We start from the raw sequence: 12,308 nt of genomic DNA on the forward strand, positions 1-12,308 counted from the left end.
AGAGAGAAGAGAGAGAGAGAGAGAGAGAGAGAGTGAGAGAGAGAGAGAGAGAGAGAGAGAGAGAAGGAGCTAGAGAGAAGGAGAGAGAGAGCAGAGGAGAGAGAGTTTAGGAGAGCAAGCTTGAGGTGTAATAGAGAGTAGAGAGATGAGATAAGTTTTCATGAGGGTTGTCCTAAGTCATCAGGCTACATATAGAAGTGGGTTTGGAAAAGAATTCTGACCTTTTAACAACCCCTGGTTTGCGAAACAGCTCCCTAATGGCAGCTTCCAGAAGTTTAACTGGCATACACTTTCCGGTTGACACAGGAAGCTGAAAGTGTGATCTAAATATCGGTTGAAGCGCAGCTGAGGGGCTTTACGATATGAACCTTTGATTTTAAGTCTTTAGTTACGTTACAGACTTCGAACACTGTATGTTACAGAAGGGTTGAGAGATGTTGGTTGTCTGCAGTACTTCATTGTCAGAAATCGATGAGAAATCAGAGCTCCGATAACCCACGTTTAATGTTGGCGGCGACAGGTTCATTACTACTACTTTTCAGGACAGGAGGAAAGAATGCGCGTTTAAATACAGGTAATGTCGTAAAGTATTTGGGCAAGACGGCAGCCGTTTGTTTTGTGCAACATTGTTGTTAAGTCGGTGGTTTAAGCTGTTATTCATGAATGGATTTAATAAAATAATAGGTGTTCTCATCAAATCTACTAGCGGAATTTTTATCTTTTTTGCCGGAATAAAAATAAGTTGTGGGAGGCCGTCCGGTGCACATGTGTAATGAATGCTGCTATTGAGGGACTTGTGAGGTGTCTGTTGTTCTAACACAAGACATTTTGGTCCTGAACCAATCGCTTTCGCATAACTGGATCTGGGTAATCTTTTTCTTTTAGTGGTGAGAAGGTAAAGCAAAATTAGATACTTATGACTTTGCTCTGTTGCAGAGCTGGTGTTGTGTCAGCGCCCAAGGAGCAGTGAGCCTTTATGCCGCCACCTCGGCCCTTCTAAAGCTTTATCGGTACTTAAGTATAAGTACTGTGGTGCTAGTATGTGTCAAGCCAGAGTTGTGATTTTGGCCGGTTTGGGGATCTTGTTTACTGGGACTGAGATGGAACTTAGCCGGGAATAGTAGAGCAACAGGCGTTGTAAGCGAGGATCCGTGTTTCAGTTTCTTGGGCAATTCTTCGCATGTAGGTGAGAGGTGATTTCAATGTACTTGTGTTCCGTCATACATGAATTGCTGGTCTCGGAGGTCAGACAGTTGGAATAGGGGGCTTAGCTGTTAATCAATTTAGCGTCTAGTCTAATTCTGTTAATGATGTTTTGAGTTGTTTGACCGACTTTAGATCCATTAGAAACGTACCAGACAATACATGGACACTATAATTTCGTTTCAGGTGTCTCAAAGCGTTGAGGCCTTCGACGCCGATTTGTTCGGGGCTAACTGCCCATATCATGCCAAACCTATGCTCACCAAGTTTCGTCTGCAATGTCTTTTCGCATTTAGAAGAAATGCCATGTCGTGATTTGGATATGATGTTTTGTGCATTTGCAGATAGTAGTTCCATCGCCATCTGCTGGCAAGTGTACCTGGGACAGCAGAAATGAACCAACATATTGGAACATTTTCAACAATGAATTTGGATAACAGTGAAAACCGTATGTAACCGAGCAGAACTGAGAACTTAGTTTTCAGGGTAACAGAAATATCGAAGGGGTGACTTTTCTGGTCTCTTCTGTTCAATGTGATTAGGAGTCTGGTCCCTGTACCGGTATGCGTCAGGAATCCCTCACACATGCTCGGAAGGGGTCTCAGACTACTGCCGCTGCCAACTAGGTCCTACGCAGAAAGTTGGTTAAAAGAAAAACATTGAGCGAGGCGGTTTTCAGGCTGTGGAAGCGTCATACGCATAGAATAAAGGGTATTAGGCAAACCGGTGACATCTTTGCGAATTATGTTCTAATTTGGAGATGTCTATATCTCATCGTTTAGGCCATGCTTTTTATAAATGAATAAACTATGGAACATTAAGCTAGAGTACACTAACTTATGGGCCCCAATAATAGTGCCCGGTACATACACAGGAGGTGTAATTTGGTGTATTAGGCTGATGGTAGTAGAATGGGGTGTCCTCTGTAGCCTATGTAGGATATTCCAAGGTAAAAAATCTGGCACCTGTGCCCTCTATCTTCGTCACAGGCTACAAGGAAGTTCATGTCTTACTTAAACATTATCGCACCTAAGTTGTATGTTTCAAGCGTCTTACAGCTCAGTATTTCTGGATAACGTTCAAATGTTTGTGGAATGGTTATTTTAATGGTAGTGACCTGTAGGTCGTAGTTACAGCCAAAAGTGTGCTCTCCTTGTTCGAAATAAAAAAATCTCTAAGTGATTCGCCCAGAACTGTTGAATGATAGTGTGTGTGTATGTATACATTTGTTTTCACTGTAGGTCTACTACAGAAATATTAACCCTGAGGGTTTATTGATAATTCGGGTATATATATTCAACGCAATGTCACTATATTGAACTTTAAGGCAATATAAAATGTCGATTTCTAAGAGTAATAAAACTCTTGGTGAATTTAGACTATAGACACAGAATAGAGGAGAATGTAGCCAGAGGTCTTTTATCCGGATGACACGCTTAACATGGCGTGTGAGATCGAGGTTACCGAAATTAGAGAAAAAGACTGGTGTCTGATTGGCTGTGAGGACATTACTTGTATAATTTAATGTGAGTTTGCCTGGGTAAGAGTGCCTGTAGCACTTGATTAAAACATCTCTCAACCCACATCACATGAGAGAGAGGAAGAGCCTACGCCCAAGAACAGAGAGAAGGAGACAAGAGACATTGATAAAGAACAAGAACGAGTACCACAGAGAGAGACACAAAGAGAGCAGAGCACTAAGAGAGGAGAGAGGTCCTTTAACATCGCCAAGGTTAGACGAGTAAGCGCAAACCACCTAGGAACGATGTATCATAGTGTACGCCTGTTAAAAACATCCGCAATGGGTTCTGTCATTCTCAAACCCAACCATAAGGAAGAGGAGATCTGTGTGTGACGTCGTGCGAACTTAAAGTGTGCTCATTGTGCTGTAGTTTTTTAAAATTAGTATTTTTATATTTAACCCACTAATTATCTAGGCAAGTCAGTTAAGAACAAATCTTATTTAAGCAATGAGTGTGTGTGTGTGTGTGTATGTGTGTCTACGTGGTTGTGTATGTGTATATAATGTTCGATGTTAGTAGAGAGACAGAGAGACAAGAGAGACATGAGGGTCCTCTACGTCGCTAAGTATTTACGTGGACAGCTGTGTTCATTCAATACAAGGGCCTCGGTGACGCGCCGTGGGTGGGGCTGATAGAGAAGATTCAAAAGTCGCTCCCTATTGTAGGTGGCTCCGGAACAACATGACAGCCTCGCTCTCACTAACACCCCCTCTCAGTGTTGCCCATGCGGACAGAGACAGAGGGAGGAGAAAGCCGAAGAACAGAGAGGTTGCTACGTCAGCGATAGCCACGCTTGTTCATGTTTCTGTGGTTACCGTGTATAGCCGAGCCGGCTTCACAGGGCCTTAAGGCCAGCACCTGCGCATCCAATCCTGTTAACCATCAGAAGAGAAGAGACAGAGGACTACACAGAGAAGACCAGTAGAGAGAGCGAGAGAGAGAGAGAGAGAGAGAGAGAGGAGAGTGAGAGACAGAGAGAGAGAGGGGCTGTGTGGAGAAGTACGAGCAGGAGTTAAGAATGCAGAGCAGGCACACACACACACACCGGGCACAGGAAAACACAACCCAGACAGCAAGCAACAGTAGAAGACACACACAGAGGAACACGCACAGCCACCGGGAGGACACACACACAGCGGACACACCACAGACACCGCCACATGACACGAGAGACACGACAAGACACGCATCACAGACACCGAGGTCTTCACAGACAACACGTCAAGGACAACAGCATGCTATTCACATACAACCCAGCAACAACCACCACACACACAGCACAGCAGCCACCACACAAGGGCACTACTGGTTTTGTTGGTGAAATAGGCTAGCTGTAAAGTAAAAGTAATGAGAACAGACACGGTCTCCATATGAAATGTCTTTGCATATTCTTGAGGTCGGACCCACTGGCCTAGTAGGCTCATTTAATAGCACTCTGTTATACTGATATAAAGCACATATTTGGTCCTACACTCAATCAGAGGGCAATCCGCAATAGAGTCATAGGTGAAGATATAAAAGTAGGATAAGGTGTAGATGGATATCAAGAGCACTCGATTAAAATAGCAGAGAGAGACGCATGAGAGAGGGGGCTCCGTCCCGCTTCTCCTTATTCTCTCTCTGGGTGCTTACGCATTAAGGAGACCACCGCATTACATATAGGTGTGGGACTTCACCTTCCTGTCTCGGTCAGGCAATCAGCAGTGCCCAAGTGTTCAGTGTGGCATTAGATTCGGTCTGCTCATAGTACGCTGGGGCTAACTCGTGTGCACGAGTGTCAACGGCCAGAGAGCAGGGGCAGCTCCTGAGTGTAATGGTTGGGTGCAGCAACAGTAAGAACAGAGTAAAGAGTGTGTGAAGGGCAAACTAATTCCTATAAATGCTTAGTATAGCAGTTAAAGGTACCTCTTTCCAGAGAAGAAGCCGCTTCCGATGTATGACGAAAATAGAGAGAGGAGGCAACTCAGACGAGGAGGGTCTTCTTACCCTACACGTTGTGGCGGAACAGAAGCTGGTTTCCAGGGATATGGAAGTGTAGCACTATGACAGAGTCTTACGCACGTAACCGACCTCTCTCCGACTCATCAGTCTTCTCACAGAGATCGTAGCAGAGAACAGATGAGTTGAGACTCCACGAGAAGAGGAGGTCTTACGTGGAACAGCTGTTCATTCTCAGTGTATCATCTGGCTCAGCATTGGATCCTATACAGTAGTAGCTACCGATCTATAGGAAGGAAGGAGGACGCTATGTAGCTGTCAGCAAAGCTTAGGTAAGGGACCGTCCTCTCATCACTGGTACTACACGTTTCTGTTCTCGCTCTTCATGTTGCTGCCATCTCTCTCTCATGCCATCATCTATCACTGCAGAGCTGCTGCTGGTTCTCTCACTAGGTTGATTGAAGTGCTCAGACACAAACGGTGAGGCCCGCATGGGCCCGCCGTCCTCACGAGAACACTATGCTCCGGGAACGGTTAGCACGCTGTGAATTGGTCTGTACGTTCTGCTGGCATGGGTTACTCATGGATACCGTCATACGTCGATTTCATGTCAATCGGGTCCTGTTCTCTGCATGCACAGTGTAAGACGTCGGAGAGAAAATGCAGAAGGGGAGGTGGCATAATGGAGTGGACTATTAAGACAAAACACAGACATTTATGTTGGATCCACATTGGGAGTGTCGGACCAGAAGATGAATGTTTGATATCAATACGACAGCACTGTATTATGCATATATCTCTAGGTTAAGCTGGGTCCTCGCGGTCATCTGTTCTACCAGAATATGCAAAAGACTATCTGTCTCTATTCGGAGAGCTCTCGTCTGTGTTTCCTTCCACTGTTCTCTTAATTCACTACCGCTTCAACCTATTTCACATCTACAAAACCAGTTAAATGCGCTTGGTCTGCTGTGTGTGGTGTGTGGTGTGTGTGGTGTGTGTGTGTGGGTGTATGTGTGGTGTTCCGATGTGTCCTGTGGGTTGTCCTCGGTGGGTGTCTGTGGGTGTCTGTGGGTTGTCTGTGTGTGTCTGTGTGTTGTGTCTGGTGTGTGTCTCGGGGTGTGTCTCTGGGTCGTGTCTGTTGCTGCGTCTGTGTGTTGCTGTGTTGCTCTATAACTTGCTTCACAGTTCTCTCTGCCCTACCAGTGAATGCGTCTTAACATCGGTCGCTACTGCTACGTGCCTTCTGCGGCCACTCTATAGGAGTGACCGCTGGAGAAGCCGGCTTCGGCTAGGTGACATCCACAGTTAACGAGGTCGCATCAGGCTGAGTGATATCTCCCCACGGCCAATATCCACAGGACGAGGAGGCATGTTAGGAGTGAAGGCCGCTGATCACATCGGCTTGGTTCTCTTGTTCCCTCTCCAAGTCACCAGGATCTACGAGAACTGCTGTGTGGGAATGATGGTCAGCACCTCAGGCCCCGCTAACCGCGTCACACGAGCGTCACCGCGTGTGCCACGAGAAGGAGCCAACTGTGTACTGATAAACAATATCTCAGGTCTGTCTCAACGTGTACTAACATCGTGAATCACCAGTTATCATACGACATACATCTGCACTCACTAGCTCCTCTGCAGTAGGAGCGAACAACACACACACACAGACAGTCACGGTTAACATTGTAAATAAGAATTTGTCTATTCTTAAACACCATGGAACTTGCTGCTTTTTCACCAAGCATATGGGTTGAATAATATGAAAACGCATTACTCTCTGCTAATCTTTGTTACACATCAAAAAACACACAACAGCAACTGTAGTCACACACGTACACAACACAGACTCCTCTTCTATGTTGGGTTTGAGAGCAGAACCATTGGGAATGTTTTAAAGGTTTCTAGTCTCTCTTAGGTGTTTCTCCTGGGATGTTTTAAAGGGGTCTCTAGGTTGGTGGTTCTCCTTGGGATGTTTTAAAGGTACCTCTGATGTTGGGTTTGAGAGATGTTTTAATCACTCAGCAGGCACTCTTACCCCGCGAGAGCAACTCACAATGATTATACAGAGTATGTCATCAACAGCCAATCAAGACACAGTCATTGTTCTCTATTTCCTGCTTCACACGCTAGGTCCAATATCCAATATATTGTAAACTATAGTGACATTGAATATATATATATACTTATATATACATACACACACACTATCATTCAAAGTTTGGGTCACTTAGAGATTTTTTTTGAAAGAGAAGCACATTTTCTGACCATTAAAATAACATCAAATTGATCAGAAATACAGTGTAGACGTTTGATAATGTTGTAAATGACTATTGTAGCTGGAAACGGGCAGATTTTTTATGGAATATCTCTACATAGGCGTACAGAAGGCCCATTATCAGGCAACGCATCACTCCTGTGTTCCAATGGCAAGTTTGTGTTAGCTAATCCAAGTTTATCATTTTAAAAGGCTAATTGATAATATAGAAAACCCTTTTGCAATTATGTTAGCACAGCTGAAAACTGTCCTTCTTTAAGAACTAGTTTGAGTATCTGGAGCATCAGCCATGTTGTGGTTCGATTACAGGCTCAAAATGACCAGAAACAAAGACCTTTCTTCTGAAACTCGTCAGTCTGTATTACACTGTGCTTTCTGAACAATGTTTGATGTTATTGTTAAATGGTCTATAACAGTCTATTTAACAGTCTATTCTTGTTCTGAGAAATGAAAGGCTATTCCATGCGAGAAATTGCCAAAGAACTGAAGAATCTCGTACAACGCTGTGTACTACTCTTCACAGAACAGGGCGCAAAACTGGCTTAACCAGAATAGAAAGAGGAGTGGGAGGCCCCGGTGCACAACTGAGCAAGAAGAACATAAGTAGCAGATTAGAGTGTCTAGTTTGAGAAAACAGACACCTCACAAGTCCTCAACTAGCAGCTTCATTAATGTGCACCGGGGGCTCCCCACAACTTTTTTATTCCGGCAAAAAAGAAATTGTAGATTGATGAGAACAATTATTTTATTAAATTCCATTTTAGAATAAAGCTGTAACGATAACAAATGAGTGTTGACAAAATCAAGGGGTTTGAATACTTTACGAATACCCTGTATGTAACGTGTTTCCTCTCGCGTCTGAAGAGAGTATGAATGTCGGACCAATGTGCAGCGTGGTAAGTGTCCATTTTAATTATTAATAAACTGAACACTAAACAATACAAAATAACAAAGTGCAAAAATACTGAAAAAAACGAAACAGTCCCGTATGGTGAAAACACAGACACAGGAAACAACCACCCACAAAACACAATAGAAAACGGCTACCTAAATATGCCTCCAAATCAGAGACAACGACTGACACCTGCCTCTGATTGAGAACGCATACTAGGCCAAACACATAGAAAGACAGACAACCTAGACATACAACATAAGAATGCCCACCTCACATCACACCCTGACAGACCAAAACATAAGAAGCTAGATGACAAAGCAATCTATGGTCAGGGCGTGACATGTATATGAAGTATCCAGGGTTTTTTCTTCTTTTTTCCTATTTTCTACTAATTTAATTTGTAACTTAATTGTTTCAACACTTTTTGGGTTACTACATATGTAATTGTAATTTCATATGTGTTATTTCATTATTTTTAGGTCTTCACTATTAATCTACAAGTAGAAAATGTAAAAAATAAAGAAAAACCCTTGAATGAGTAGTGTGTCCAAACTTTTGACTGTTACTTTATGTTGTAATATATTGTAACTATAGCGACCTGAGTATATACAGTGGAAAGAAAAACGACTGTGAACTCTTTGGAATAAATTAAATTTCTGGCTAAATTGGTCCTAAAATTTGATCTGATCTTACACTAGGTCACAACAAATAAGACAAACAGTCTGCTTAAACTAGTAACACACAAACAAGTACATGTTTTCACGTCTTATTTGAACACACCTGTAAAACATTCCACTGTCCAGGGTGGAAAAGTATGTGAACCCTTGGATTGTAATAACGGTTGACCCTCCTTTGGCAGCAATAACCTCAAACAAGTTTTCTGTAGTTGTGGATCAACCTGCACAACGTCAGGAGGAATTTTGGACCTTCCTCTTTACAAAACTGTTGTTCAGTTTCAGCAATATTCTGGGATGTCTGGTGGGATGTCTGGTGGGATGTCTGGTGGGATGTCTGGTGGGATGTCTGGTGTGAAGGTCATGTCCACAGCATCTCAATCGGGTTGAGGTCAGGACTCTGACTGGGCCATCCAGAAGAGTGTATTTTCTTCTGTTGAAAGCTTCTGATTTAACTTCTCTGTTGCATCACCCAACTTCTGTTGAGCTTCCAAATTGCAGACATATAGCACTTAGTGTATGTAAACTTCTGACCCACTGGAATTGTGATACAGTGAATTATAAGTGAAATAATCTGTCTGCAAACAATTGTTGGAAAAATTACTTGTGTCATGCACAAAGTAGATGTCCTAACAGACTTGCCAAAACTATAGTTCATTAACAAGAAATGTGTGGAGTGGTTGAKAAATGAGTTTTAATGACTCCAACCTAAGTGTATGTAAACTTCCGACTTCAACTGTACATGTGATAAGAGAAATGTAAGATATGCAAACATTATTAAAGTGGCATTGCATAATGTGACTAMTGTTCCATTTTTTTAAGTGGCCAGTCTCAGTGTTGGCAGCAGCCTCTCTGTGTTAGTGATGGCTGTTTAGCAGTCTGATGGCCTTGAGATAGAAGCTGTGTTTCAGTCTCTCAGTCCCAGCTTTGATGCACCTGTACTGACCTCGCCTTCTGGATGAAAGCGGGGTGAACAGGCAGTGGCTCGGGTGGTTGATGTCCTTGATGATCTTTATGGCCTTCCTGTGACATCGGGTGGTGTAGGTGTCATGGAGTGCAGGTAGTTTGCCCCCGGTGATGCGTTGTGCAGACCGCACCACCCTCTGGAGAGCCTTATGGTTGAGGGCGGAGCAGTTGCCGTACCAGGCGGTGATACAGCCCGACAGGATGCTCTCGATTGTGCATCTGTAAAAGTTTGTCAGGGTTTTGGGTGACAAGCCACATTTCTTCAGCCTCCTGAGGTTGAAGAGGCGCTGCTGTGCCTTCCTCACCACGCTGACACTTCAGTTTGTCCGTGATGTGTAAGCCGAGGAACTTAAAACTTTACACTTTCTCCACTGCTGTCCCGTCAATGTGGATAGAGGGGTGCTCCCTCTGCTGTTTCCTGAAGTCCAAGATCATCTACTTTGTTTTGTTGACGTTGAGTGAGAGGTTGTCTTCCTGACACCACACTCCGAGGGCCCTCACCTCCTCCCTGTAGGCCYTCTCGTCGTTGTTGGTTATCAAGCCTAACACTGTAGTGTCGTCCGCAAACTTGATGATTGAGTTGGAGGCGTGCATGGCCARGCAGTCGTGGGTGAACAGGGAGTACAGGAGGGGGCTGAGCACACACCCTTGTGGGGCCCCAGTGTTGAGGATCAGCGGGGTGGAGATGTTGTTACCTACCCTCACCACCTGGGTTGGAGGCCCATCAGAAAGTCCAGACCCAATTGCACAGAGGTGGGTTGAGACCCAGGGCCACAAGCTTAATGATGAGTTGGAGGGTACTATGGTGTTAAATGCTGAGCTGTAGTCAAGAACAGCATTCTTACATAGGTATTCCTTTTGTCCAGATGGTAGGGCAGTGTGCAGTGTGATGGCGATTGCGTCGTCTGTGGACCTGTTGGGGCGGTACGCAAATTGGAGTGGGTCCAGGGTGTCAGGTAGGGTGGAGGTGATATGGTCCTTGACTAGTCTCTCAAAGCACTTCATGATGACGGAAGTGAGTGCTACGGGGCGGTATTTAGTTCAGTTACCTTCTGCTCGGATCAGCGTTGAATGGTTCTCGTCACTGGTACATGATGTTTGAGTTTCTGCCTATAGGACGGTAGGAGCAAGATGGAGTCRTGGTCGGATTTGCCGAAGGGAGGGTGGGGGAGGGCTTTGTATGCATCGCGGAAGTTAGAGTAGCAGTGGTCTAGTGTATTACCCCCAGCTACAATAAATGCAGCCTCAGGATATACAGTGGGGAGAACAAGTATTTGATACACTGCAGGTTTTCCTACTTACAAAGCATGTAGAGGTCTGTAATGTTTATCATAGGTACACTTCAACTGTTAAGTTGAAGTGAGTTGACATTGTTCTTATGTTCAATAGTTCTTCCCGGCTGTAATAATAATAATGTAATAAGACTTAAGATTTCCTGGGGTAACAACGTAAGAAATAATAACATTAAAAAATACTGCATAGTTTCCTAAGAACTCAAAGCAAGGCGACCATCTCTGTCGGCACCATCTCATCCAGTTGGGATGAGGTTTTCATGTTGGCTTTTATGTTTGTGTGCTGTGCCTTTTCTCCACACATAGTGYTGTGTGTTCCTTCCAAACAACTCCACTGTAGTTTCATCTGTCCACAGAATATTTTGCCATATGCACTTTTGCKAACTTCAGACGTGCAGCAATGTTTTTTTTTGGACAGCAGTGGCTTCTTCCGTGGTGTCCTCCCATGAACACCATTCTTGTTTAGTGTTTTACGTATCGTAGACTCGTCAACAGAGATGTTAGCATGTTCCAGAGATTWCTGTAAGTCTTTTTCTGACACTCTAGGACTCTTCTTAACCTCATTGAGCATTCTGCGCTGTGCTCTTGCAGTCATCTTTTCAGGACGGCCACTCCTAGGGAGAGKAGCAACAGTGCTGAACTAACCAACATCTCCAATCTCATCTCAATAATTAGACTCCAGGTTACTCCTGACTCCAATTAGCTTTTGTCATTAGCCTAGGGGTTAACATACTTTTTCCATCCTACACTGTGAATGTTTAAATTATGTATTCTTATATAGACAAGAAAAATAATAATAATTTATGTGTTATTAGTTTAAGCACACTGTGTTTGTCTATTGTTGTGACTTAGATGAAGATCAGATCACATTTGATGACCAATTTATGCAGAAATCCAGGTAATTCCACAGTTAAAATACTTTTTTCTTGTCACTGTATGTTGTAATATACTGAACAAAATATATAAATGCAACATGCAACAATTTCAATTTTTTTACTGAGTTACAGTTTTGGAAATCAGTCAATTTAATATATGAATTAGGCCCTAATCTATGGATTTCACATGAACTGGCAGGGGTTAGCCATGGGTGGGCCTTGGAGCGCATGGGCCCACCCACTGGGCAGCCGGGCCCAGCCAATCAGAATGAGTTTTCCACCCAAAAAAGGGCTCTATTACAGACAATATAAATAAATAGTTTCATCAGCTGTTTCAGGGGGATGATCTCAGACGGCCCCGCAGGTGAAAAAGACGGATGTGGAGGTCCTGGGCTGGCGTGGTCTGCGGTTGTGAGGCCGGTTGGACGTACTGCCAAATTCTCTAAAACGAAGTTGGAGCCGGCTTATGGTAGAGAATTAGTGGACATTCCTGCAGTCAGCATGGCAATTGCACGCTCCCTCAAAACTTGAGACATCTGTGGCATTATGTTGTGAGACAAAACTCAGTGGCCTTTTATTGTCCCCAGCACAAGGTGGACCTGTGTAATGACCATGGTTTTTAATCAGCTTCTTGATATGCCACACCTGTCAGGTGGATGGATTACTCTTG

The 12,308-nt window shown here is 43.9% G+C and overlaps 1 pseudogene; it reads left to right on the top strand.

The window, feature by feature from the left end:
* The first annotated feature begins 6,033 nt into the window (after positions 1–6,033).
* LOC139026577 (sphingosine 1-phosphate receptor 5-like) overlaps positions 6,034–12,308 on the top strand; it is a 14,313-nt pseudogene continuing 8,038 nt past the window's right edge.

This window comes from Salvelinus sp. IW2-2015, unplaced genomic scaffold, assembly GCF_002910315.2.
Source record: "Salvelinus sp. IW2-2015 unplaced genomic scaffold, ASM291031v2 Un_scaffold5158, whole genome shotgun sequence".
NCBI classification, from domain to species: Eukaryota; Metazoa; Chordata; class Actinopteri; order Salmoniformes; family Salmonidae; genus Salvelinus; species Salvelinus sp. IW2-2015.